At 38.2% G+C, this 25,388-nt stretch overlaps 1 non-coding gene across 1 annotated transcript; it reads left to right on the top strand.

The window, feature by feature from the left end:
* Nucleotides 1-15,361: 15,361 nt before the first annotated feature.
* Nucleotides 15,362-15,468, top strand: LOC116122201. Its single transcript, XR_004126853.1, has one exon. It is a non-coding gene; the product is annotated as a small nucleolar RNA R71 (small nucleolar RNA).
* Nucleotides 15,469-25,388: the final 9,920 nt, after the last annotated feature.

Below are 25,388 nucleotides of genomic sequence, written 5' to 3'. Positions count from 1 at the left end.
CGGCCTGGCCGTTAGACTGAGGGTTGCGGGGGGTAGAGAAGCTTAGCTTAATCCCCCACAGTCACAGAAATCCTAAAGCCTGAACTGATAAATTGGGATCCATTGTCGGTCACGATCTCCTCGGTATCCCAAAAATGCAGTTGACATGTTTCTAGATAAAAGCTTTACCTCTCGATCTCTGACTTGGTGAAAGCTTCGGCTTCGATCCACTTAGTGAAGTAATTTGTCATAGAACAGGAACACTCGTGCGGGTGCGGTTGGTAGCTTTCCTACATATCTATTCCCCACTTCATGAAGGGCCCAGTTGTGAGGATGGCAGCTTGAAGGCATTAATTAATTGACATCTCAATCCTTAAAAAAACCATACAAATAGATAGAATTTAAAAATACATTAAATATAAAAAAAGTTTGAATTGCCCACTTACTAAAATTATTGGATACACCATTTGTAGATGTAAAAATCTACCTGTACGGAAAGAGGGACTGATCCTGTGAGGTTGAGGCCACTAGCGATCTGTTGTACCTGCACACGTAGAGAAACAAACCTGAAGCGACGGAAAACACCGGGGTGGTGTTTGCCGTAGACACTCCGACGCTCAAGTCAGCAAGGCTAAAAGAGGCTAATTTAGTGAGGGCTAGGGAGTAGAAAGGTTACTAGAAGTCTAGTCGGGGACTGTGACTACGACTGTAATGTGAAGTTCTCTAGCGGGAACTTCGGGGTCTGAAGGTGTGATGTAATGTACCTTGTGAGAGGGCTGGCCTCTGTTTAAATAATGACTGTCTGGTCTCCTAATCCTGATAGGATTGGGATTCCTCATAGTAATCTGTTTCCTCTAGGGATATATCCTTTGGCCCCATTATCCTAGCGTGAAAGGGAGTCCAAGTATGACTCTGACACGGACCTTGGAGGAGTTAGGAAGGTAGTGGACCACTTTATTAGTGTTCGAGTGGGAATGTGATTCGTAAATGACCGTGGGCTTTGAATTCGATCATAGGTCTAAGAAGTGTACTGGGATTAGGAGGCCTATGTCCAGATGGTTTGGACCGACTATATCTCATACCAAATGGGCCTTATTTGGGGAATTCTGGCTTAGGCCGCATCGGGATTGGGCCTGGTCTTCTCCTCATTGTTAGACACGTTTTCCCATGTGGGTTGAGGACATTTTTTGGCCCTAACAGTTTGCCCCCCACTCTTTGATTTAAGGTTTGCTTAAGTCAGAGAGTAGGAATCGAATGAGGCGTCTCTAATCACCCTCCTTGAATGATCGACTACTGGCGCAACTGATCAGTTGGATGGAGATGATGTGGTCAAGAGTCACTTGGTGTCCTTGGCCAAGTCAGCTTGTGCGCCTGACTCAAGAGAGTGTAGTCCATTGGTGTGCGGGGCTGAGTGGAGTAGGTTCAAGGTGAAACACCTGGCGTATGTATAACTACTCGGTGTGTCTGGCCGAGTGCATAATTGAACAGGCCACCTATCACAGGTGTCTTCGATCGGTATGCTAGGTCAAGTGAGTAAACAAGTCACCAACTGAAGGTGCGTTCGCTCGATGTATTTGGGACGAATGAATGGGAGAAATCGACTCGGCCGGCTTGCTTGACCACATGGAGGATACTCAGGTGATCCCTTGGGGCTGTCCTTACTAGGTGCCATTGGGTTGAATGGGTTACGTTGGGGCCAAACGTTGCTATAGGGGCTCAGTTCGAGTGGTCAAATCCAATGCAGTGGATGCTCGAATTCTCAAAGGCGCTTAGGTACCCACTCGTCTGTTAGGGATGACCAAGTAGTCAGGCCCTTTATTGCCTGGCCTGTCTCAAGGCGAAAGCTAAGGAATACTATTCCAAGTCAATCGTCCCGGATGGAAGAATCTAATGGATGGGAAGTATCGAGTGTTGGCTTCGTTGCAGGGGCTGGCGTGCTTCAAAGTGTTGGTTCGGTTGGATAAATGGTACTCATTGTCTTGCTAGGTAGGTTGGGTGGATCGTGCGATCAAGAGTGGCAATTACGTGGGGCCGTGATCTCTCAGCTTGTGTGGATTTATTCCATGTGTATGGTGTAGATTCGTTCTTCCTTTGGGCAGGAATTCAAATAGGCGATTTGCCTAAGGCAGAGTGAACGCTGCCACATGGACAGCCGATGGGAAGGCTATTAAAAGACGATGTCTGAACGCTTTGGGGCATTTTTTTTCATTTTCTCAGCGTTTCGCAGGGAGGGGTTTTCACATTTTTAGGATTTTTTCAGTCACTTTTTTCATGGTAAACATCTCTTTCGGATCTTTTTTTTCTGATTTTGCAAATCGTTATTGCTTTTGGCTTGCCTCTAGAGTAATTTGGTGATGATTTAGGGAGTTTTCTGGTGTGTGGAGAGGAATCAAAAGGGACAAGCAGGAAGGTTTTTTTTCTTTTGTTTTGGAATAGAACGACTAGGTTTTGGTCAGATTTTGAGTTTCTGGTGGGGTGACGTTGTAGTTTAATTTGGTTTTTCTAGAAGATTGGGGAGTGATTTGAGCAAGTGTAATTGATTTTTGGAACTTCGGAGTTTTTTGGGGTTTTGGAAAATGAAGGAAGACGAAATCAAGTTAGGGGGTGTCTCAATTTGGCTCGTCTCGATTTGCCTGACTGAGTCGAGTGGGAGAACTAGGCTAGATTTTGAATAATTGAGTAGAGGCAGGTTGCTCGGTCATACCGACCGAGTGGTTGGGCATTTGTAGGGAGAGTAAGACTAAATAGGTGTTCGGTCAACCAGAACGAGCGCTGGAATACACGGCTATCCTATTATCTTGGAGTAGTCGGTAGTCTAGGGCAAGTGAAATTATAGAAAGGGTGGAGCCCTGAATTAGGGTCGGTCGATTGGGGTGAGCATGTACTAGCGAGTGTTGACTTTGAAAGGACTGGGCTGGTCGGTAACAAGTAGTGATTGGTCATTTGACACTTGGGTTTTAGGTAATGTAGGTTTTGAACAGAGGTCGGTTAGGTGTGGCGAGCGGGGTTCAAAGATTTCAGAAAAGATCAATTCGGTCATAGGTGAGAGTCTAGTGGTGGTCAAGTACAGAGTGAATAGATTGAACATGCCTGGGTCAGAATCAAATGGTTCTAGTGGTGCTGGGGAAGATGTTGGGAATGAGTATGAACGTGCTCTGACCATGGTGATGATGCCTAAAGGAGGGTTCTTGTGGGTATATTGACTGGTGTGAATGTAGCCGCCCTAGGGACAAGTGTTGCTAATCCAAGTGGTCTGGGCAGACATCGGGGAAGTGGGGAAGACTCCGAAGGAGTTGGTAGTGCATCCTCGTCCGGTAGTAGCTCTGAGGACGGGACAAGCCAACAGGGTAGTGGGATTTTTAGTAGGGACTATTTGCTCGTGCTTAAAGATAATGATGTGTGGTGGCTCCAGACAATGTATCACATTCCGGATTCGATCGACATCAGGGTGCCACGGACGTACGAACAGATTGACTGGGAGGTAAAACGCTGGGTGAGTGTTTACGAGAAGTGGTTTCATGACGGGCTGAGGTTTCCCATTCCTCGCCTTATCCGGGAGGTGTTGAACCACTTCATGATTGCCCCGTCTTAAATCATGCCAAACGATTGAAGGTTGCTGATGGCACTGGAGGACCTTTGTGTGCGGAACCAGATGATGTTTGGGCTACACGAGCTATTGTATTTGTATTTCCTAAAGGAAAACGACAAGGAGAAGGGTCAATATCTTATCAAGCTCAGGCACGATCGATCTCACCTGGTGACTAACCTTCATTCAAGTGACAAGAACTAAAAAGATCGATATTTCTTTGTGAGGGGTGAAACGGTCTTTGAGAGAGAGGCCAGGGTGACATTCCGAGCACTTAACGAGCCACTAGTGAGAAATCTTGTCTTTTTTTGTATTTTGATTACTAAATCTTATTGTGTTTCTTTTTTGCAGATCTTGAGTTCAATCGGGCCGGGCAGAGCAGAGACGGCTTGGACGTGCAGACGCTGAAGGTGCTAGCCCTTCCCAAGGTGCAAAGGGATTGGCGAGTAGTATTGAGTGAGTCCAACCTCAGGACCAACCATCTGTGGGCCAGAGTCAAAGCGATTCAGCGAGGTATTCCCTTTCCTTCGTTAAAGCAGACTTGGGACGTGCTTCTGACTTGCTACTTCAATTATACCACTTATAGTAAGTCTAGGCTGAACCCATTGACTGTTGGAGAGTTTGCACTTGCAGAGAAATTGATGAAGAAGCTGACCATCCCTAGTGCGAGCGAGTCCATCACCCGACATCAGGAAAAGAGGAAGAGGGAATCCTTAGCTAGAGAGGATAAAAGAGCAGAGGATGCAGTGGTGACACCACCGAGTCGTCAGTCGGCAGTTGGAACTGGGTCGTCCTATTTTGACGTGGCTTAGATGAGTAAATTGGCAAACTCCTTCCTGTTCCCCGCGGACGAGACCATTTGAACCAGATGGGTACGATTGCGGCCGTTGATTGGGGGGTATCCTATGCTTTCTAGGTAGGGAAGGAGTGTTTATTTTATTGTGTTCATCATGGTTGTATACTGATGAAATCGTTTTATTGTGCAAGCATTCATGAGCAGTCTGCATCTGAGGAAGTCAGTAGTGGCGCAGGAGAAGAGGATACATGATATGTCCAAGGCAAATACCAGTTTGCGCCAAAGAGAGGCGACAGCCTAGAAGGCCGAGCAGGAGAGCTAACAACGTCTGAAGCAGGCTGAGGACGAGTTGGAGAGGTTAAGGAAAGAATTGGTCGAAAAGACTGCAAAGGTGGACTTCCTTAGGGAGCAGTGCCTTACCACTGCTGATGATGCCATTATCAAGGCCCGGAGAGAGCTCATGTTTGAGTACAAGGCTGGGAACACCTCTAACTGGAATCCGGATGAGGACATCCAACTCATGCAAGAGATGCTAGAGGAGGGAGCTGGGCATATTGAGGAGTAGGTTGATGAGCAGGTGCTCGATTTTGCTAACTAGTCGGGGCTTTCGATGACTGAGGATATGAGCGACTAGGCTGTAGGGACAGGTATTGGTACTGGTGCTGGTGCTAGCAATAGGGTGATCGAGTCGGAGATGGGAGAGACGACTCGCACTGATGACACTTAACTTTATTTTTCTTTTGCTCATGTATTGCTGGTGCTAGCAATAGGGTGATCGAGTCAAAGGTGTAAGAATTCATTTGATTGAGTAGGGTCAATTCGAAGATATAAATTTCTAAATAATATTTCATTAAATTCGGACCATATGACCGACTGTCTATGGGGAGGTGGATAGGCCCACTCATCCCTTTTAAATGAAAACAAAAAGAAAAAACGAAGAAGTAAATGAATGAGTTCACCTAAAAGTAGTAGCGTTTGAGATGGACTGCATTCCAACTTTTGGTGATGTCTTTGCCTTCGGGGGTCTGGAGTCGATAGGCTCCTTTCCCTACTTCTTTGGTGATCTTGTAGGGGCCTTCTTAGGTGGGGCCGAGTTTGCCAGAGTTGACCTCCTTAGTGTTTTGGAAGACCTTGTGGAGGACCCAGTTGCCAGTTTTGAAAGTTCCAATCTTGACATTGCGGTTGTAGTGTCGGACGGCCTGCTGTTGGTATACAGCATTGTGGATGCTCGCGTAGTTCATCGGCGGTGTCCAAGTTCTGGCACAAGTTTTGGTTGTTGGTTTCTTCTTCTGCCCATTGGAGTCTGGTGGAAGGAACTTATACTTCGGCCAGGATAATTGCTTTAGATCCGTATGTGAGGGAGAAAGGAGTCTTGCCCATGGATGAGCGCGTTGTAGTTCGGTTGGACCAGAGAACTCCAGGTAACTCATCTGCCCATGCACCATTCGATTTCTGTAGTTGCTTCTTTAATGTTTGCATGATGTTTTTATTTGATGACTCGGCCTGGCCGTTAGACTGAGGGTTGCGGGGGGTAGAGAAGCTTAGCTTAATCCCCCACACGTCACAGAAATCCCTAAAGCCTGAACTGATAAATTGGGATCCATTGTCGGTCACGATCTCCTTCGGTATCCCAAACCTGCAGTTGACATGTTTCTAGATAAAAGCTTTTACCTCTCGATCTCTGACTTGTGTGAAAGCTTCGGCTTCGATCCACTTAGTGAAGTAATTTGTCATAGCCAACAGGAACACTCGTTGCCCGGGTGCGGTTGGTAGCTTTCCTACTATATCTATTCCCCACTTCATGAAGGGCCAAGTTGTGAGGATGGCAGCCAAATCAGTGTGTATGGTTGGCCAATAGTATCCAGCAGTGATCACCCGGTGTGCAAGGCTGTGTCCTCCTGCATGATTTCCACATTCGCCTTCATGGAGTTTGACACGTTTGGCCTCTTTCGGGTCTGTGCACTTTAGATAGGGACTGGAGAATGACTTCCTTAGGAGTTGGCCTTCATATATGGTGAACCTGGCAGCTCTTGCTCGTAGGCGGCGTGCTTTGTTTTTGTCAGCCGGGAGCTCATTGTGTTCCAAATACTTCACTATCGGGGTCATCCAGCGGTAAGCCAGTTCGATGTCCATTGCTTCTTCGGGCGACTTGTTTGCTGGTTGTTCCTTCCAATTGGCTGGCCATTATAAGAATAACAGAGGGATGGATGACTGGGAAGAACATTGAAGGGCCAAGCCGAGGTTAGCAAGGGCGTCAGCATGAGAGTTCTTCGCTCTTGGGACTTAGGCAATGGAGAATTCTTCGAATTGGGTTTACAGCCCTTTGACCAGGTTCAAGTAGGCCGTCATCTTCAAGTCGCATGCTTGGTATGTGCCTTGTAGCTGGTTGACCATGAGCTGGGAGTCGGACTTCAGCTCCAGCTTCCTTACTCCGATTTCTTTGGCTAGGGAGAGTCTAACGATGAGAGCCTCATATTCAGCTTCGTCGTTCATGCACTTGAACCTATATCGTTGTGAAAACAGATCTAACCCTAGACTACTGCAGATTTGAAAAAGATCTCACAACCTAGAATAAAACCTAGGTGCTAGAATGAAAACCTAGCTCTGATACCACTTGTTGCAAATTGAGACCAAAAACGAAACCCAAACAGTACAATAATCGAAGCAGTAGAAAAAACACAAGTAAAAAGAACAATAAGTAAAGTAGAATAATAAAGAGAGACACACAGATTTATAGTGGTTCGATAATCACACATATTACCTACATCCACTCTTCAGGGCAATAAAGAACCATTTACTATGAGAATAGAGAAAGCTTACAGAGATTTATGCTCACTCCTTTACACAAGGCAAAACCCAAGTAAAACCCCTCTGTACAACACCTGTAAAACCTAGATGTCCTCACCTCTCATACACGATACAAAATAACCATAATCAGTGACATATTTATACACAAAGAGAAGGCAAAACAGAAAATAAAGCTAAGACCTACCACCACCGTTTGATTCCATCAACGATCTTCAGGTTTCCAGCACATCCAGACTCGTAACAAACTTTCTTTCTTTATAACCAAGAGAGAAAGGTCGAAAATGAGAACTGATCGAGCAAGACCTAATTTACATTAGGTTTATTGAAGTATGGAAAAGACAGAATTGCCCCTTAGCCTTTAACAAATAACTTTGACCACCCAAGTTATAAGCTGACTTCCACATGGGCATAGGTCAATTGCCACATCACAACACATATAAATAAATGTACGTTAGTAATTAATTGTATGATGGAGGGAAGGTTTTTAATGAACTTTCTTTCTTGTCATATGTATGTATTAGTAAATAGAGATCGATGAAAATTTTGAATTTCCTTTCTTATATTAGGAAATGATTATTTTTCTGTCTGTGCCTTCAATCATATGTTTTTCTTTTATGTTGCAAAATTTAAAGTTAAAACAAAATAGAAATAAAGAAGAGAGAAAGTACAAGAAGCAATGAGCAACGTGAACAGAGGCCATCAAGTCATATAACTCTCCAATTAATCATAGGGGATATGTACTTGAGAACGCCAATAATTATAATTTTGTTCCACCAATTTCACAGTTATCGTTGAAAGTTATATTATTAATTAATATTAATATTAAAGAATATAATATAAATTCAAATTCAAATTCAAATTCAAAATTAAAATACCAAGATTAGAATTACGTTTTTTTGGTAATGAATAAATCTAATCTAAGTATGGAATTAGTAGATGGCTATTCCATATTAGATTAGGGTTTTAATCAGTGCACTATTTAAGTGCAACTAAAATTAAAACAAATGAATGATTCAAAAAGAGAAAAATTCTGCATTCTTGTCCTTGAACCAATCGGTTTAGCTAGCACAATAAATTTTTTGGAGATTGTCGTCCTGTCTTTGTGCGGATACCACTCATGCATTCCTTCCTTTGAGTGAAAGCGAACACAATCGAAATCGTTTGAAGGAACCTACAAACACTAGTATGAACTTATAATTGTATTTAATATAATTTATATTTAAGAGTGAAGTCAATTTGGTATAAGAATCATTGGGTTCAAAGGTTCATGGATCAAATAATTTTTGTATTCTGCTACGTTATTCTGATCCGTAAACCTACAAAATGCCATTTGAAACTGATTTCTTCTTCAGCTTAGATGATGAAGCAAAGAAGACATATGTTTTTGGCTCTTTTGGTTACATATGCATGACTATCAACTGATTATGCTTTTTTGCTACTGATTATTTTGTAATGCTCAGTGCTTTATGACACTAATATGCTCTGATAAAACTTCCTAATGCTCCAGATAGTTTCATATGTTTTTGGACATGGTGTTAGCGCATTATATTGACACAAATTTTCTATATAAGTATGGTTATATTATATATTTTAATTTGAAATTATTTAACTGTTGAAGTTATCATGAATGAAGATAGTTGATAATATATTATATTAACTTGGAATTCTTTTTTTTTTTTTTTTTTTTTTACCAAATCACAAAAAAAATCATTTATTATAATTGGACTTCTCTATCAAATATAATTTAATTTGTATTTAATTAGATGAAAGTTGAATTTTTTTGGTTGGGATATTGAGGGTAAAGTTGAAAATTATTTATCAAATCCATGGATTGTATTCATCTAACCAACCATGAGTGCTTGGAAATTTAAATCAACAATCCATTGATTTTATATTTAAACCAAACATTGGATCAAATTTGTCAAATCTATAAATTTTAAAATCCCTCAAATGAGGCCTAAGAGTTAACATGTCATATCAGAACTTCTTACTTTACCAGTTATTATTCTTAATTAACAAAATCAACATGACGCAACATGTTAACTTTCTTAATTAATCATAAACTTCAATAGATAACTCAACATAAAAATTAAACTTGCACCTCATCATCTCCACATATAACTTGAAGCTTATAAATAGAAATCCCTTTTCTCCGAAAGAATCAAATGAAATGAAATGAAATTAACTATTATCTCTGATGAGTTTGGTTCATGATGAAAACCAGATTCTAAGCTCATGGTGCAATTATGCTTGAGATTATTAATCTCATTTTTCATCAACACTACATTACATGAACACGATCTGCATTAATTAATTCATAAATAGCCTGGCAAATCATAAAAATAAAAACGAAATGAATAAAGACAGTAAACAAGAAAGTTGAAGAAAGAAAGTGAGTGAAAAGGAAAGAAATTTGGGAGAAAACGTAAATGTGTTTGTTATATTTCTTGATAGACTTATCAAGTGTACAGTACAATCTTTTATATAAAATCTTGTTACAACTGAAAGCCCAACTAAATGCAACTATACCCAACTTAATGTAATAGAATATAGTCAACTAAGTCAACTGATATTGGTCAACATCAGTCAACATTTGCTTTGTTTCTTATATTGACATCCTACCGTAAATCAAACTTCCTTGAATCCTAGTCTTTTATTTCTTTCACATTCTAACATCCTCCCGTAAATCAAACTTCCATAATTTCTTTGCTTAACCCAGTTAATTAACATGAGGCTTTCATACGCCGAAGACTTAAGTCAAAGAAGGAAGTTTAAAGCAAAAATCTACAAAGCAGATAACAAGCAGATACGCAGATCTGTAAAGCCGGTGACTTCAAAAAACTGCAGAGCAAATGATTCTGGCAACTACAGAGCAAATGATTCTGGCAATTCTTCACAACTTCATTCTAACTTGCTCAACTGCAATGCTGCTCAACTACAACTCTGAGAACTTTTTAAATTCTGACTGTTTAACTACAATTCTGCTCAACTACAACTCTGCTCAACTACAATTCTGCTCATCTGCAACTCTGAGAACTGCATGGTTCTACAGTGATTGTTCAATTACAATGCTGCTTAACTACAAAGCAAATAACAAGCAGATATGCAGATCTGTAAAGCCAACGACTTCAAAAAACTACAAAGCAAATGATTCTGGCAACTGCAGAGCAAATGATTCTGGCAATTCTTCGCAACTTTATTCTGACTAGCTCAACTGCAATGTTGCTCAACTACAACTTTGCTCAACTACAACTTCAGTTAACCATCTTATAAGAATCAATTTTCATAGCAAAACTACAACTTCACAGCTTTCAACTTCACAATCAACTTCACTGCAACTTCACAGCTTTCACTGCAAAACTACAACTTCACACTTACAAAGAATTAACTTCACAGCAAACTACCACTTCACAGCTTACAAAGAACCAACTTCACAACAAAATTACAACTTTACAGCTTACAAAGAATCAACTTCACAGCTTACAAAGAATCAACTTCACAGCAAACTCCAACTTCACAGCTTACAAAGAATCAACTTCACAGAAAGACTTAAACTACAATTCACAACTACAAAACCACCAAGACTGTCATTGGATTGTATCAACCTGAGTATTAGATGTTGAGCCAACTGAGTTGGAGGAAGGTGGAGCTTGTATGATCAGTTTGTGTCTCAAATTTTCAAACCTGGAGGCAGGCAGAGCCTTTGTAAAGATATCTGCTTTTTGATATTCAGTGGGCACATATTGGACTTTGAGATTGTGAGAAGTAACCTATTCTCTAACATAGTGTGCATCATGTTCAATGTGTTTAGTTCTTCCATGAAACATTGGGTTAGAAGCGAGAGACCCAACACTTTGGTTATCACACCAAATAATTGGAATTTCTGACAAAGAAAGGCCAAGTTTAGAGAATAAGCTACAAAACCAAGCCAATTCAGTGGACCCTTGAGCAAGTGCTCTATACTCAGCTTTGGTGGAAGATAGGGCCACAACTTTCTGCTTCCTAGAAGTCCATTGCAGTAGGTTAGTGTTAAGAAAGACACAGCAACCACTTGCGGACCTCCTATCCTCAATGCTACTTGCCCAATCAGCATCGGTATAGCATTCTAGGCTTTTTCTAGGACTTTAAGTAAAGAGAATTTCATAGTTAGAGGTACCTTTAAGATACCTAAGTAATCTTTTACAGGCTTGCCAATGATTATGTGTAGGGGCCTTGAGAAATTGGCTTAATTTGTTAACACAGTAAGCAATATCAGGCCTAGATAATGTCAAGTACTGAAGGGCTCCTATTCTACTTCTATATAGAGCAGCATTTTCATAAAGATCACTATCTTCTAAAGTTAACTTGGTGCCAATGGCCATTGGAGTAGTACATGGTTTGCAATCCTGCATATTAGTCTTTGTTAAGAGATCTTTGACATATTTCTCTTGGTTCATATGAAGATAGGATGTTGTTCTAGTAACCTCAAAACCGAGAAAATACTTGAGAAAGCCTAGAACCTTTAAAGCAAATTGAGTATTCAGTTTATGTATTGTTTCATGCAGCAAATTGTTGTCATTTCAGTAAGTGGGATGTCATCGACATATACTAGCACATACATAGTCTTTTCCATCTTTTGATAGACAAAAAGACTTGGATCAACAACTGAGTGAACAAAATCCCAGCTTAAAATGGCTTTTTTGAGCTGCTCAAACCAGGCTCTAGGAGCCTGTTTTAGACCATAAAGGACCTTAACTAATTTGCACACATGATGAGGATGTTGAGGACTAACAAAGCTTTCAGGTTGAGTCATGTATACCTTTTCAGTAAGTTCACCATTTAGGAAGGCATTGTTGATGTCAACCTGCTAAATTTCCCAGCCATTATTCACTGCTAAACTCAAAATTACTCTGATTGTGGGTGACTTCACCATTGGACTGAATGTTTCTAGATAGTTATTTCCTGGATTTTGTTGAAAGCCTTTTGCCTTGAACCTTTGAATGGATCCACAAAGATTATTGATGAGGGTCAAAAAATGCATCTTTTTAGTGTTTATTTGTTAGCATTTGAGATTGATTTAGGGCTGGATTTATGCCTTAATAATCCTTAAGCGTCATTCTTAATACATTGATTTATTTTGATGCATTTTCAGGTATTTTGGACTTAAAATAGATGGAAAGGCTAATAATGAGGAAAGGACGAAGATTCTACGCATATTGGATTTAAGGAATGTTTTTGGAAGAATAAAACGAGGAAAAATTCTGGTTTGTGCTGCGATGTGGACGCGATTTCTGGTTTTCCATGGAGTTAGATTTCTCGATTGCAAAAGTGTTCTTCAGAAAAATTAAAGTAGATGAATCAAGATTTTCAGGAAGGTATTATGGGCGAGAATCCGAGTTCGTTTGGGTTCTCAATAGTTGTTGCAAAACTGGACTTGGAATCCTAGTCGCGGAAGGATTTCCTGGCTGAGTATTGAATATTCGAACGGGCCTAACTGGAGCGTCAGATATCGAAAGCGCGTGATTAAAAAGCCCAGATTCATCTACACATCCGGGACTACAATTTTTATGAAGTGACCAAGCCCAGAAAAGATCTTTTTCATTGCGAGAATCCTGGTGCAAGCTGGAGACAAATTCTATTTTCCATATCTGATAAGATTTTGACAAATCTGGAAGTCTATCTTTTAGAAAACGTCTAGGAAAGATTTTCCGTGAGTCCTGGGGGAGAATGAAGAAAAACACATGTTATTTATTGAGGAGTGTTAGGTTAACCAAAGGAGGAGGCGGCAGTGAAGTTTTTGTTAGAGAGAGCTTCTGTTTTTTTTCCTTCCTCAAGAATGAACTCGATGTCCAACTAAACTCCAAGCAAGGCAAAAGGATGAGCTTCTAGGTGTAGTTGTTCTTATTTCTATCTTTGACTCAGCTGTATGGATTGATTGTTAAACATTGCTTATTAATTTACTCTTTGATTAAATAAGAAGGATTTGAATTTAATTGACAACTTTATTTATCTTCTTCTTCTCTTAGAATTTCTTAATCCGGTGATTGCAATCTTCTTCTCCATATAAGTCTAGTCAAACTTTTCTTATATCAAAGTTGTTAGATGCAATTGATTTCGGTAGATTTATCTTATAGAATTGTCCATTACTGTAGTATTATTATTAAATATATTGTCGCTTCTTGATAATTCATGAGATAGACTTTGCGTGTTTGAGTTGGAGTTAAAGAGTAATTAGTGGCAATCACATTAGGATATTCACGTGCTTTGATTAGATATCTACCAATTTCAGATTTGGGATGTGAAATTAGTAATTGAGATTAAATAATTGAGTCTAGATCGGAATAAGGCAACAAACTTAGGAAGGATTCCTGGAACCTTGTCATTTCTCTTACTGAATTCTTCAACATATTTTCACAATTTATTATTACAATTTCATTGATAAAACTCAGATTTTTCTCATTAGAACCTTACTATTCAGAATCAAAGTTTACATTTTCTCTTGTAATTAAGCGCATTCCTCGGCAATTTTTATGAAGTGACCAAGCCCAGAAAAGATCTTTTTCTTTGCGAGAATCCTAGTGCAAGCTGGAGACGAATTCTGTTTTCCATATCTGATAAGATTTTGACAAATCTGGAAGTCTATCTTTTAGGAAACGTCTAGGAAAGATTTTCTGTGAGTCCTAGGGGAGAATGAAGAAAAACACATGTTATTTATTGAGGAGTACTAGGTTAACCAAAGGAGGAGACGGCAGTGAAGTTTTTGTTAGAGTGAGCTTCTATTTTTTCCTTCCTCAAAAATGAACTTGATGTCCAACTAAACTCCAAGCAAGGCGAAAGGATGAGCTTCTAGGTGTAGTTGTTCTTATTTATATCTTTGACTCAGCTGCATGGATTGATTGTTAAACATTGCTTATTAATTTACTCTTTGATTAAATAAGAAGGATTTGAATTTAATTGACAACTTTATTTATCTTCTTCTTCTCTTAAAATTTCTTAATCTGGTGATTGCAATCCTCTTCTCCATATAAGTCTAGTCAAGCTTTTCTTATATCAAAGTTGTTAGATGCTGCCTCCTCTTGTGTGTGCATAGATCCTTGATAACTTTAGCATAACTCAGAACCTATTTTATGACATGAAGAAAAGGAAGGTTAATTTTAACTTGCTTAAGTTGGTCGAGTATGTCACCTTTTAATGCCGAATTTCTCTCCTTAGGTTTGAGGAGTTCTTGAGGGAAAGGCACCGGTATGGAATCACTAAGGGCATCTTGATCCTTGGGAGCTTCAGACTTGTTACTCATGGTGTTAGGAATCAAGTTTGATGGTGGAGTGGATCCATCAATTTCTTTACCGCTGCGAGTAATCATGGCATTAACCTCTTTAACATTTTGATTGTCGACATTGGAGGTTTGTGCCATATGTTGTCCCCTTGGATTAGGTTGTGGCTGTGATGGAAAACAACCTTGTTCTTGAACCGTCTATAAATTTGCCAACTTGGTGAGTTGACTCTTTATCACATTTTGTTCCTCTTTGACCCCTTGTTGCTCCTCTAGCAACCGTTGGTTTATCTTGCCTTGCTGTTCCACATTTTGGGCATGTGCTTGTATAAATGACTTGAAAACATCTTCCAACGGTAAAGATTGTGGTGCATTAGAGGAAATTGGTTCCGGTCTCCATTGGGTATTAGATTGGGTAGGGGGTTGTGTATCGGTTCTCCAACTAAAGTTAGGATGATTCTTCCAACTAGGATTGAAGGTGTTAGAGTAGGTTGAGTATGTTTTCCTAAAGGGCATAGCTAAAGTATTACACTCTTCCTTCATCTCTCTCAGCTCCAAATAGGTTGGACAATCCCTAGGTATATGATCTACTCCATTACACATAAAACAAGGTTCATGGGACTCTATCCTAGCAACCGGTCTGGGAGCTCTAACATCCTTGCTTTTCAAAACCTCTATTTCCTTGGTCAAGACCTCTAAACGGGCTTTAAGATTATCCTCCTCCCTAAGTTGATAAATTCCAGCTGCTTGGTTTCTCCTAGTACTTTCTACAGCATTGGGTCCCGTCCAAGTGTGAGCTTTTTCCGATAAATCATCTAGAAAGTCTATGGTTACATCGGGATCTTTGTGGAGAAAATCTCCATTACACATGGTTTCTACAAATTGTCTCTCCCTGCTTAGAAGTCCATAATAGAAGTAAATAACAACCCGCCAACTTTCAAACCCGTGGTGTGGACAAGAGTTCAAAAGATCTTTGTAACGTTCCCAAACTTGGTAAAAGGTTTCACTCTCTTTTTGTGCAAAGTTTGAGATTTGTCTCTTGAGGTTATTGGTCTTATGGGCTGGTAAATATTTTTGGAAGAAGGCTTGTGTCATCTCATCCTAACTACCTATAGACCTAGGCCTTAATAAATACAACCAAACATTAGCATTATCCTTAAGAGAAAAAGGGAAAAACCTAAGTTTGACGGTATCTATAGTGTCAGCCCCATTTTGGAAGGTTGCTACTACTTCCTCAAATTCCCTAATGTGGACATAAGGGTTTGCATTCTCTAATCCATGGAAAGTTGGTAGAAATTGAATCATGCCCGACTTAAACTCAGGTAATTGAACATTAGGGGGGAACATGATACAAGATGGTGTGGCCATTCGGCTAGGTTGCAAATAATCCTTAAGTGTTCTAACCGCATTCTCATCGTTATCATTGGCCATGTTATTAAAATTCCTTCAATCCTCATTTGGGTGAGTACTATGATTTATTCTAGGTGAACTTTCACTATCGGACGTGGAAGGAGAAGGTAACTCTATCTCAGGTCTTTTAATGAATCTACCTCGATTGTCTCTAAGTCTATGCATACACCAAAGGAACTAAAGGAAAGGGGGAAAAAAAACAAAATAAAATTAAAATAATAAAACAACAAAAAAATTAAAACAAAAAGCAAAGAACAATATTACCGTCTCGTCTCAAAGTTAGCAATCTTTTTTTTTTTTTTTTTTTTTTTTTTGTAATTAAGCGTATTCCCCGGCAACGGCGCCAAAATTTGGAATAGCAAGGCAAGATAAACCAACGGTTGCTAGAGGAGCAACAAGGGGTCAAAGAGGAACAAAAGGTGATAAAGAGTCAACTCACCAAGTTGACAAATTTATTGACAGTTCAAGAACAAGGCTGTTTTCCGTCACAGCCACAACCTAATCCAAGGAGATACTCGACCAACTTAAGCAAGTTAAAATTAACCTTCATTTTCTTCATGTCATAAAACAGGTTTTGAGTTATGCTAAAATTATCAAGGATCTATGCACACACAAGAGGAGGCACAATGTGAAGAAGACGACATTCTTAATGGAACAAGCAAGTGTGGTAGTTGATAGCAAGACACCACCCAAGTACAAAGATCCAGGTTGCCCTACAGTAGCTTGCCAAATTGGAAACAAAGCGTGTGGTCAAGCATTACCAGATTTGGGGGCAAGTGTGAATCTCATACCCTACTCCATTTACATGCAACTTGGCCTAGATGAGATCAAACCGACTTTCATGACACTTCAACTAGCGGATCGATCAGTAAGAAAACCAGAGGTATTGTGGAAGATGTTTTAGTGCAAATTGATAAATTCTATTATCCCGTTGACTTTTTGGTGCTATATACTATTTCCATTATGAATACGGAGTCAAAAACTCCATTGATACTTGGAAGACCATTCCTTGCCACTGCCAATTCCCTCATAACTTGTAGGACTGGTCTAATGACACTATCATTTGGAAATATGACTCCAGAGGTGAATGTGTTCCGAGTCTCAAGGCAGCCACATGAAAAGGATGAGTGTTTCGACACTTACATGATTGAAGAGCTTATTTTGGAGGATGAGTATATTAAAGATTGTTGTAAATCAATACCAATCCTTCAACCTGCAAGATTAGTCACAATACAAAACAGAAACTGCAAGAACAACAAACAATCACACAACACAAGATATACCGTGGTTCGCTTGATCAATATAGAACAAGTTACATCCACGTCGAACTCCAGAATATGGAGCTCGCTGCACTGATATTGATCACTTCAAAGCTTACAATTTACAGATGAATATTCTTCACTGTCACTCACTGAATCAAACACTCCTTCACTTCCTTGTATCCCGCAAATCCTATCAGACCCTAGAGTACTCTATACCCTTTAAGGAACCCCTACCCTCAAACAAATACTCCAGAAAGATTCACACAAAGAAGACCTAGAATGGGCGTGAAACCCTAACCCAGATGAAATGCTATTTCAGAGAAAACGAAACAAAGACCTAAAACTCGATTTCTGCCAAATGCGTGAATAGTCCCTTTTTATACTGTTGACTTCTGATTGCATTTGAGCCGTTGGATTCTCTTTAACTTTGATGGNCTTTCGAAACCATTCCTTAAATTCGATATGCGTAGAATTTTCGTGCTTTCCTCATTATTAGCCTTTCCATCTATTTTAAGTCCAAAATACCTGAAAATGCATCAAAATAAATCAATGTATTAAGAATGACTCTTAAGGATTATTAAGGCATAAATCCAGCCTTAAACCAATCTTAAATGCTAACAAATAAACACTAAAAAGATGCATTTTCTGACTCTCATCAGGCGTACATGCGGGACTACTCTACCCATTACTCATGGGTTTCCTATCGCACAACCTACTCTATTCTCTTTCCTCTCTTTTATTCTCTAGTGCTCAATCTCTCTTTCTCTTTACTATTAGGGTTGCTTATTCTCAACATTCTCTACTCTTTCTCAAACTAGTACTCATAGTATAACTTATACTCAAAAGTCTCTACTCTTTCTCAAGTTATTACTCAATACACAATTAATGCACATGGGTGGTTAATACTCATTAATGCAATTAGGGAATGCCAATATGCAATGTTGCAAGAATTAAGGGTCACAACTCATGCTCATACTTCTCTTAGTTGTTTCATCAGACAATTCATGTGCATACAAAAACTCTACTATAATTACTACTCTACTTCATTCTCTAGCCATCCAAAATGGGGAAAACTCCCTCATATAACCATAATCCCTGTCAAGAAAAGCACTTCCAAATAGGTTTACACAACATCTCTCAAACTTCATCTCAAATTCCATCTCTCAATACACATTAAATCACTTCTTCTAACAACCATAAAATAGATATTCATCTCAACTCAATTTCTCAACAAGCATAAACATACTTATACATGCATGCATCTCTACTAAATCTCTACTCAAAAGTTTATTCAAGTCTCAACTTGGTTGGATTTACTTACCTTGCTAAAAAATGACTTCTCTAGCACTTTTTCTTCTCCTTGTTGTCTTGTCTTCTCTCTACAACTCAACACAACAATAACAACAACAACAATAACAACCATATAAGACTTCAATACAACTATAAGCAAACTCACATCAAAAGCAAGAATCCTTACCTTAGGATGCTTTAAATGAAATCTCTACTCAAAATTACTCAAAAGCTCTCTTAAACCCCTTAGAAATCTTGGGAAAATTGAAAGGAAACTTGAGAGAATTTAGAGAATGGGTATGGCGGTGGAAATGAATGAAATGGAGGGTTTATTTCACTTAACCCTTTTTAGCTCATAAGATAACCATCCTTTCCCAATTTGCCCTTACTCTTCCTTGGAAATTCCATTTATATCCTTTTATTCATTACACTGACACCCCCACACTAACCTATTCTCCATGAAATTTCCTTACATTTTACTCCCCACTTTTCCTGCTAATTAGGGGTAGAATGGTCATTTTACCCCTATGGAGAATTCTCTAGAAACCTCATTAAACTTTTCAACTGGCTCATCGCCGCGGCAAAGAAACTTCCGTTGCCCCGGCGAAAAGTTACAGAGCCGACATCGCCTTACTCAAAGCCAACATCACCGCGGCGAAGACTGAAATTCTAAGATTCCTCAAAACTCAACCAATTTCAAGGCAAACACTCAACCAACTCAACATACAAACTCAATTAAAACTAAATCAATGAACATTTAAGCAATACAACAAATCTTAAGTACATACCTCAAGTGGGGCGTTACAATTCCCCCCCCCCCCCCCCCCCCAAAAAAAGAATTTCGTCCTCGAAATTCACACGAATAACTCCGGGAAGTGATTCTGCATGTCTCGTTCTACCTCCCATGTCGCTTCTTCTACCTTGTGATTCCTCCAAATATTTCGAAAATCTTCATCAATAATTTATTTATGCTATATTTATTAAGAATTTCATTTTATTTTTCATAATGAATGAGAAATCTTTCCAGCATCTCATATAAATATACACACATAATAAAACCTCTTTATAATAATATTCTATATAGGAATAAACTTTACATAGTTATAAAAAATTATATTCCTAATTTGGGATATAAATAGTTATAAATAATAATAAACTCCACATTGCAATAAATTATAATTTTTTTAAGTGTTGTCTTAAGGGAAGTTGCTTCCACATAATAATAATCATATGTATATTACAAAAAAAAAAACATGCTATGTTATATTAAAAATTTAAGATGAAATAAAATATTTATTTAAAATTGTTTGAGAGAATGATTTATGTTTAAAGTTGTTATTACTTCTTTTAACTTGTGGGTACATTATTCTCTAGCATGGACATTTTCTTGTTTGAAGCCATAATATTTCTAACTTCTCAAGCATGTTTAGAGCTTCTTGACACAAAATTTTTTGTATTTCCATAATATCATTCTCATGATTATTTTCTTTCTCTTTTTGTCTAATTGTAACAATGATTTCTTCTTCAATTAAAGCATACATGACTTGTTACTCATTTGGATGATTGAGGAAGACATTAATATTCATTTAATTAGTGTAGTGAAGTTGTCGAATCTATCAATTCTACAATAACTCTTTGATTCTCCTCATCCACTTCATTTGTAACTTGCAATTCATTGACATCGGGGGTCTTAATTTTGTAATGCTTAAAACAATTGACAATTGTCTGTTGCTTCACATCAATTTAACCATACAACAACTGCATTTATAATTCCATCAAGGACATTTATCTTTGCTGATTCCAAGACACAATCTTCTATCCGTTTGAAAAGTAGGCAATTGAAACTCTGAATTGAAATCCTAATAATATTAATACATGAAACGAAGTCTTAATAATATTAAAACATGAAATGAAGTCTTAATAATATTAAAACATGAATTGAAATTCTAATATTGTGCTACTTAAACATGAATTATAAAATAAGAAATTTTTGTAATTATACCTGCACTAAGTTATTACCTTCTCATAGTAATAAAATTAGTTAATTCTACTATTATAACTATAGAGGTGTTTTAATATATATATATATATATATATATATATATATAGGGGTGGATCCAGCCCATTTTTTGGTGGGCCATTAATTTTTTTTTAAATATTAATATATATAATTTTTGGATTTTAGCACACCCTAACAAAAATATTAATGGACAAAAATATTAATATGTAATTATTTTTTATTTTGGCCCACCCTAAAAAAATTTTCTGGATCCTTCATTGTATATATATACATGATAATTTTTTTTGTTAGGTCCTGATTTAATTCTCTCAAAATCATATTTAACTATTATTTTTTATTATTAAAGTAATATTTTATAGATAAAAATCCCATAGTTATGATATAATGTCTTAACTAAAGAACTAAGATATATATATTATTTTCATTAAAATTGAAATATCATAAGGATTTCAATAAGAACCACAAAATACAAATAATATAAGAAATTAAAATGAATTTAAGCTAAGAAAATCCCTTGTCATCAAGATCAAACGTAAACTTGCTCCAAACAATAGAGAGAAAACTTTAAAAAGGAATATTTATGTAAGGTTTCTGTTGAGTTGAAGACATGAAACAGTGCTGTTTTGGCCATAAGTGGTGTGACATCGTTTTGGGAGTTGCTGAATTGAATCTTGGCTGTTGATCAACTGCAGATCTAATGGCTGAAAATCAACAATATGGTCAACTCTATATAACGGAGCAAATTGGGAAATAGCTACAGTTTTTCTTCTTCGGGAATTTTAGAGCAATTGCTAAAGGGTTTTTTTTTTTTTCTTTTTCTCTTGTTACATTCAATATGTGTAATCTTGGTGAGTGAGTGTTTGGTTTTCATTCAAGTGAGAGGGGTTTTACTCTCAAGTTAATAGGGAATTTGATTGTGTTCTCTAGGTAGGATTACGGGAAGGGTTGAGTTGTATTCTTGAGTGATTGATCTTTGATTTGTGGTGAAAACTCTTGATTGTAATTGATTAGTGCAGCGAGCTCCTCTAATTCCGGAGCTCAACGTGACATAGCCTACCCAATCTTGGATAGGTGAACCACGGTAAATTTGTGTGTATTGTTGTGGTTGTTTTATCTTGATTGTGTGTTAAAGATTAGGAAGATTTACATAACAGTGGTATCAGAGCATTGGAGATATGATCTTGTTTGATTTCTGAGTGACAAATTTGTTCAATTGAAAGTTTAAGCAAACCTAGGGTTTGTGAACAATTTTGGGGCTTTTGTGTCTAGGTGTCTCTTTAGCACTCTAGGATTCCCAAATCGTAAAATCGAAGGTGAAATTTGTTGATTGGATCTGTTCTTGAAAGTCTAGGGTTTCGTTGGGGATATTAAGTCAGAAATCAGAATTGAACCTTTAGGGTTAAATCAGCGTGAATCTTGAAGTTTCTTTAATTCACACAAAATGTCTACAACTACTAGAATGGAGATTACCTAATATGATGGGAAAATCGACTTCAGTAGTTGGAAGAAAAAGATGAAGGCACTGCTCTGCCATAACAAGGTGGCTCTGGCTCTGGCTCTGGAGAAAAATGCTGAGAAGTGGCTTGAGGATAAGCTGAAGAAAAAGGCAGAAATTGATGAAGAGGCGTACAACCTAATCATCATGAACTTGGCAGACAATGTCCTACGGAAGGTAGATGGCCTAGAGACTCCTCTGGCCTTGTGGGGTAAACTCGAAACACTTTACGCTTTACAATCTGCACCTAATCTTGCATTTTTAAAGGGTGCATTGTTTTCTTATAAGATGGATAGTTCTAAGTCTATAGAAGACAACCTAGATGAGTTTCTAAAAATGACCTTAATTCTTAAAAGGACTGATCAGGAACTAGGAGATACCAGTCTTGCTATGATTTTATTGAATTCTTTAACTGATGATTATTTGGTTGTAAAGAATGCACTGCAATACTCAGGGACTGTATCGAGTCTAGATTTAATTGTAGCATGCTTAAAAGCTAGGGAACTTGAACTAAAAACCTAAAGACGGAATGGAAGCAATTTGTTTGTAAAGAGTAACGGTGAAACTAGTCAATCTAGTAAAGGAAACCAGTATAATAATGGTCTTAAGAACAAGAAAAAGGGTAAAGGAAACAATAGGCCTAAGGAGAAAACAGAAAATGCTTTTATTGCAATAAAACAGGTCACTTAAAGAAGAATTGTTTTGAATGGATTAAAAAGCAGAAACAGGGAAATACTGAGAGCAATATAGCTTCAACTAAAACCCACATAGAAGAGCCTAAAGTACTTACTGTGTCAAAATCAGATTGTGTACATGAATGGGTGTTAGACTCTGGTTGTTCCTTTCACATGAGCCCTAATAAAAATTGGTTCCAAGATTTTGAACCGTATGAGCATGAAATTGTTTTTATGGGTAATAATAATGCATGTGGGGTTAAGGGAATAGGGAGTATTACACTAAGGTTAACTGGTGGGAAATTAGTTAAATTGACTAAAGTCAGATTTATCCCTGAACTAAAAAGAAACTTAATATCTTTAGGGACTCTAGATGAATCTGGTTGCAGTTATATAGCTGAAAATGGATATTTATTTGTGTACAAAAATGAGAATCTTGTCCTTAAAGGAGAAAAGAAAAATGGCTTGTACATTCTTTGTGGTAGTTTTAACTCTGAACTGCATAATTCTGCTCTTGTCTCTACTAATGTTTTTGTAACAGAAAAATAACACCTAAGATTGGGCCACATGAGCCAAAGGGGGATGAACATCCTCAATAGTCAAGGGATGTTTGGTAAGGATACAATTTCTACTTTAGATTTTTGTGAAAATTGTGTGTTAGGAAAATAGCACAGGTTGAGTTTCAAAAAGGGAACTCACCTTGCTACTAAGTGCTTAGAGAACCTTCATTCAGACTTGTGGGGACCTGAAAAAGTTAGGTCCCATGGAGGAAATAGTTATTTCCTCTCTATTGTTGATGATTATAGTAGAAAAGTCTGGGTTTTTCTTCTTAAGTCTAAAGACCAGGCCCTTGTTAAGTTCAAAGAGTTGAAACTTCTAGTAGAGAATCAGGTGGATCATAGAGTCAAAGCATTGAGGATAGACAATGGTCTAGAATTCTGCAATACTGAATTTGATAATTTTTGTAGAGAGAATGGTATCCTAAGGCATATGACTGTTAGAAAAACCCCTCAGCAAAATGGGGTTACTGAGAGGATGAACAAAACTTTATTGGAGAAGGTTAGGTGTCTCCTCTTTACCTCTGGTCTGCTTAATACTTTTTTGGGGGAAGCACTAACCATAGTAGCCTATTTAGTGAATAAGAGCCCTTCCAAAGCTATAGATCTATACTGTCCAGAAGAAAAATGGTCGGGTAGAAGGCCTGATCTAAGTCATTTGAGGATTTTTGGGTGTGCAGCCTATGCACACACTGTAGGAGGAAAATTAGAACCTAGATCTACTAAGTGTGTCTTCTTAGGGTACTAAGAGGGAACAAAGGGCTATAGATTATGGGATAAAGGATCTCCAGGGATCAAAATCATAGTTAGCAGGGATGTAGTGTTCAATGAAGGTGTATTCCCATGTAAAAGCACCAATCATGGTGGAGCAATCCCAAACACCTCTGATACTCCCATAACCTCAACTGAAATTACCCAAATTGAGGTGGAGCCTACTATCCAGGCTCCTGAATCACCCCAGCTAGAAACTGAAGCTGCAACTGAAGCTGAAATAGGGCTAAATGATCCTGCACAAGAAGAAGTTGCTGAACTAGAAGAGCCCTCAAAGGCATAGCAAGACTTGCAACAATATCAACTTGCAAGGGACAGAGTTAGGAGAGAGGTAAGACCCCCAACAAGGTATTCTTATACTGATTTAATTTACACTGCCTTACTTGCAAGTATTGAGGTGCAAAGGACAGAACCTGAATCCTTTGAAGAAGCTACAAATTCAAAGGACAAAGGCAAATGGTGGGCAGCAATGAAGGAGGAAATGCATTCATTGGAGGTAAATGGGACTTGTTCCCTTGTTCCTAAACCTGAAAATAAAAGAATAATTCAATGCAAGTGGTTGTTTAAAATAAAGGATGGCATCTTTTACAAGGACCCCCCTAGGTATAAAGCTAGGTTAGTAGCCAAAGGTTACACCCAAAAGGAGGGTATAGACTTCAATGAAGTCTTTTCCCCAGTAGTAAAGTATAAGACCATTAGGATGATGCTTTCTATAGTTGCTCACCACAACTTAGAACTAGAGCAACTAGATATAACCACAACCTTCTTACATGGAAATCTAGAGGAAGAGATATTCATGAGTCAGCCCCCTGGTTTTGTGAATCCTAGAATGTCTAACCATGTATGCCACCTACACAAGTCCTTGTATGGCCTAAAACAATCCCCTAGGCAATGTACAAGAGATTTGACTCATTTGTTGTAAGCATAGGGTTTAATAGAAGCAATTATGATAGCTGTTTTTATGTCTCTTTGAGTGATAACATGCCCATTTATTTGCTGCTCTATGTGGATGATATGTTATTAAGAAGTAAGTCTAAGGAAAAAATACTTGAACTAAAGGGTAAACTTAGCTCTGAATTTAGCATGAAAGACTTAGGGGCTGCTAAGAAAATTTTGGGTATGGTTTTAAATAGAAATAGAAGGAACTTTGCATTAAAATTACATCAGCATTCATATTTGCAGAAATTGGTTGATAAATTTGGGATTACTGGGTCAAAGCTAGTCTTTATGCCTTTAGCCAGCCACTTCATGTTGAGTAAAGACCAATGTCCAAAAATTGATGCTGAATTGATTAAAATGGAGTCTGTACCATATGCTAATGCTGTAGGATCTGTTATGTATGCAATGATTAGTACTAGGCCTGATTTGTCATTCGCCATATCCATGTTAAGTAGATTTATGTCCAATCCAGGGGCTGAACATTGGACTGCTTTAAAATGGGTGATTAAATACATTAATAGTACACTGTGGGTTGGATTAGAATATGGA

The sequence above is a fragment of the Pistacia vera genome, unplaced genomic scaffold (genome assembly GCF_008641045.1).
Source record: "Pistacia vera cultivar Batoury unplaced genomic scaffold, PisVer_v2 Contig132, whole genome shotgun sequence".
Classification (NCBI taxonomy): Eukaryota; Viridiplantae; Streptophyta; class Magnoliopsida; order Sapindales; family Anacardiaceae; genus Pistacia; species Pistacia vera.
This window is presented reverse-complemented; position numbering and strand designations above follow the sequence as displayed.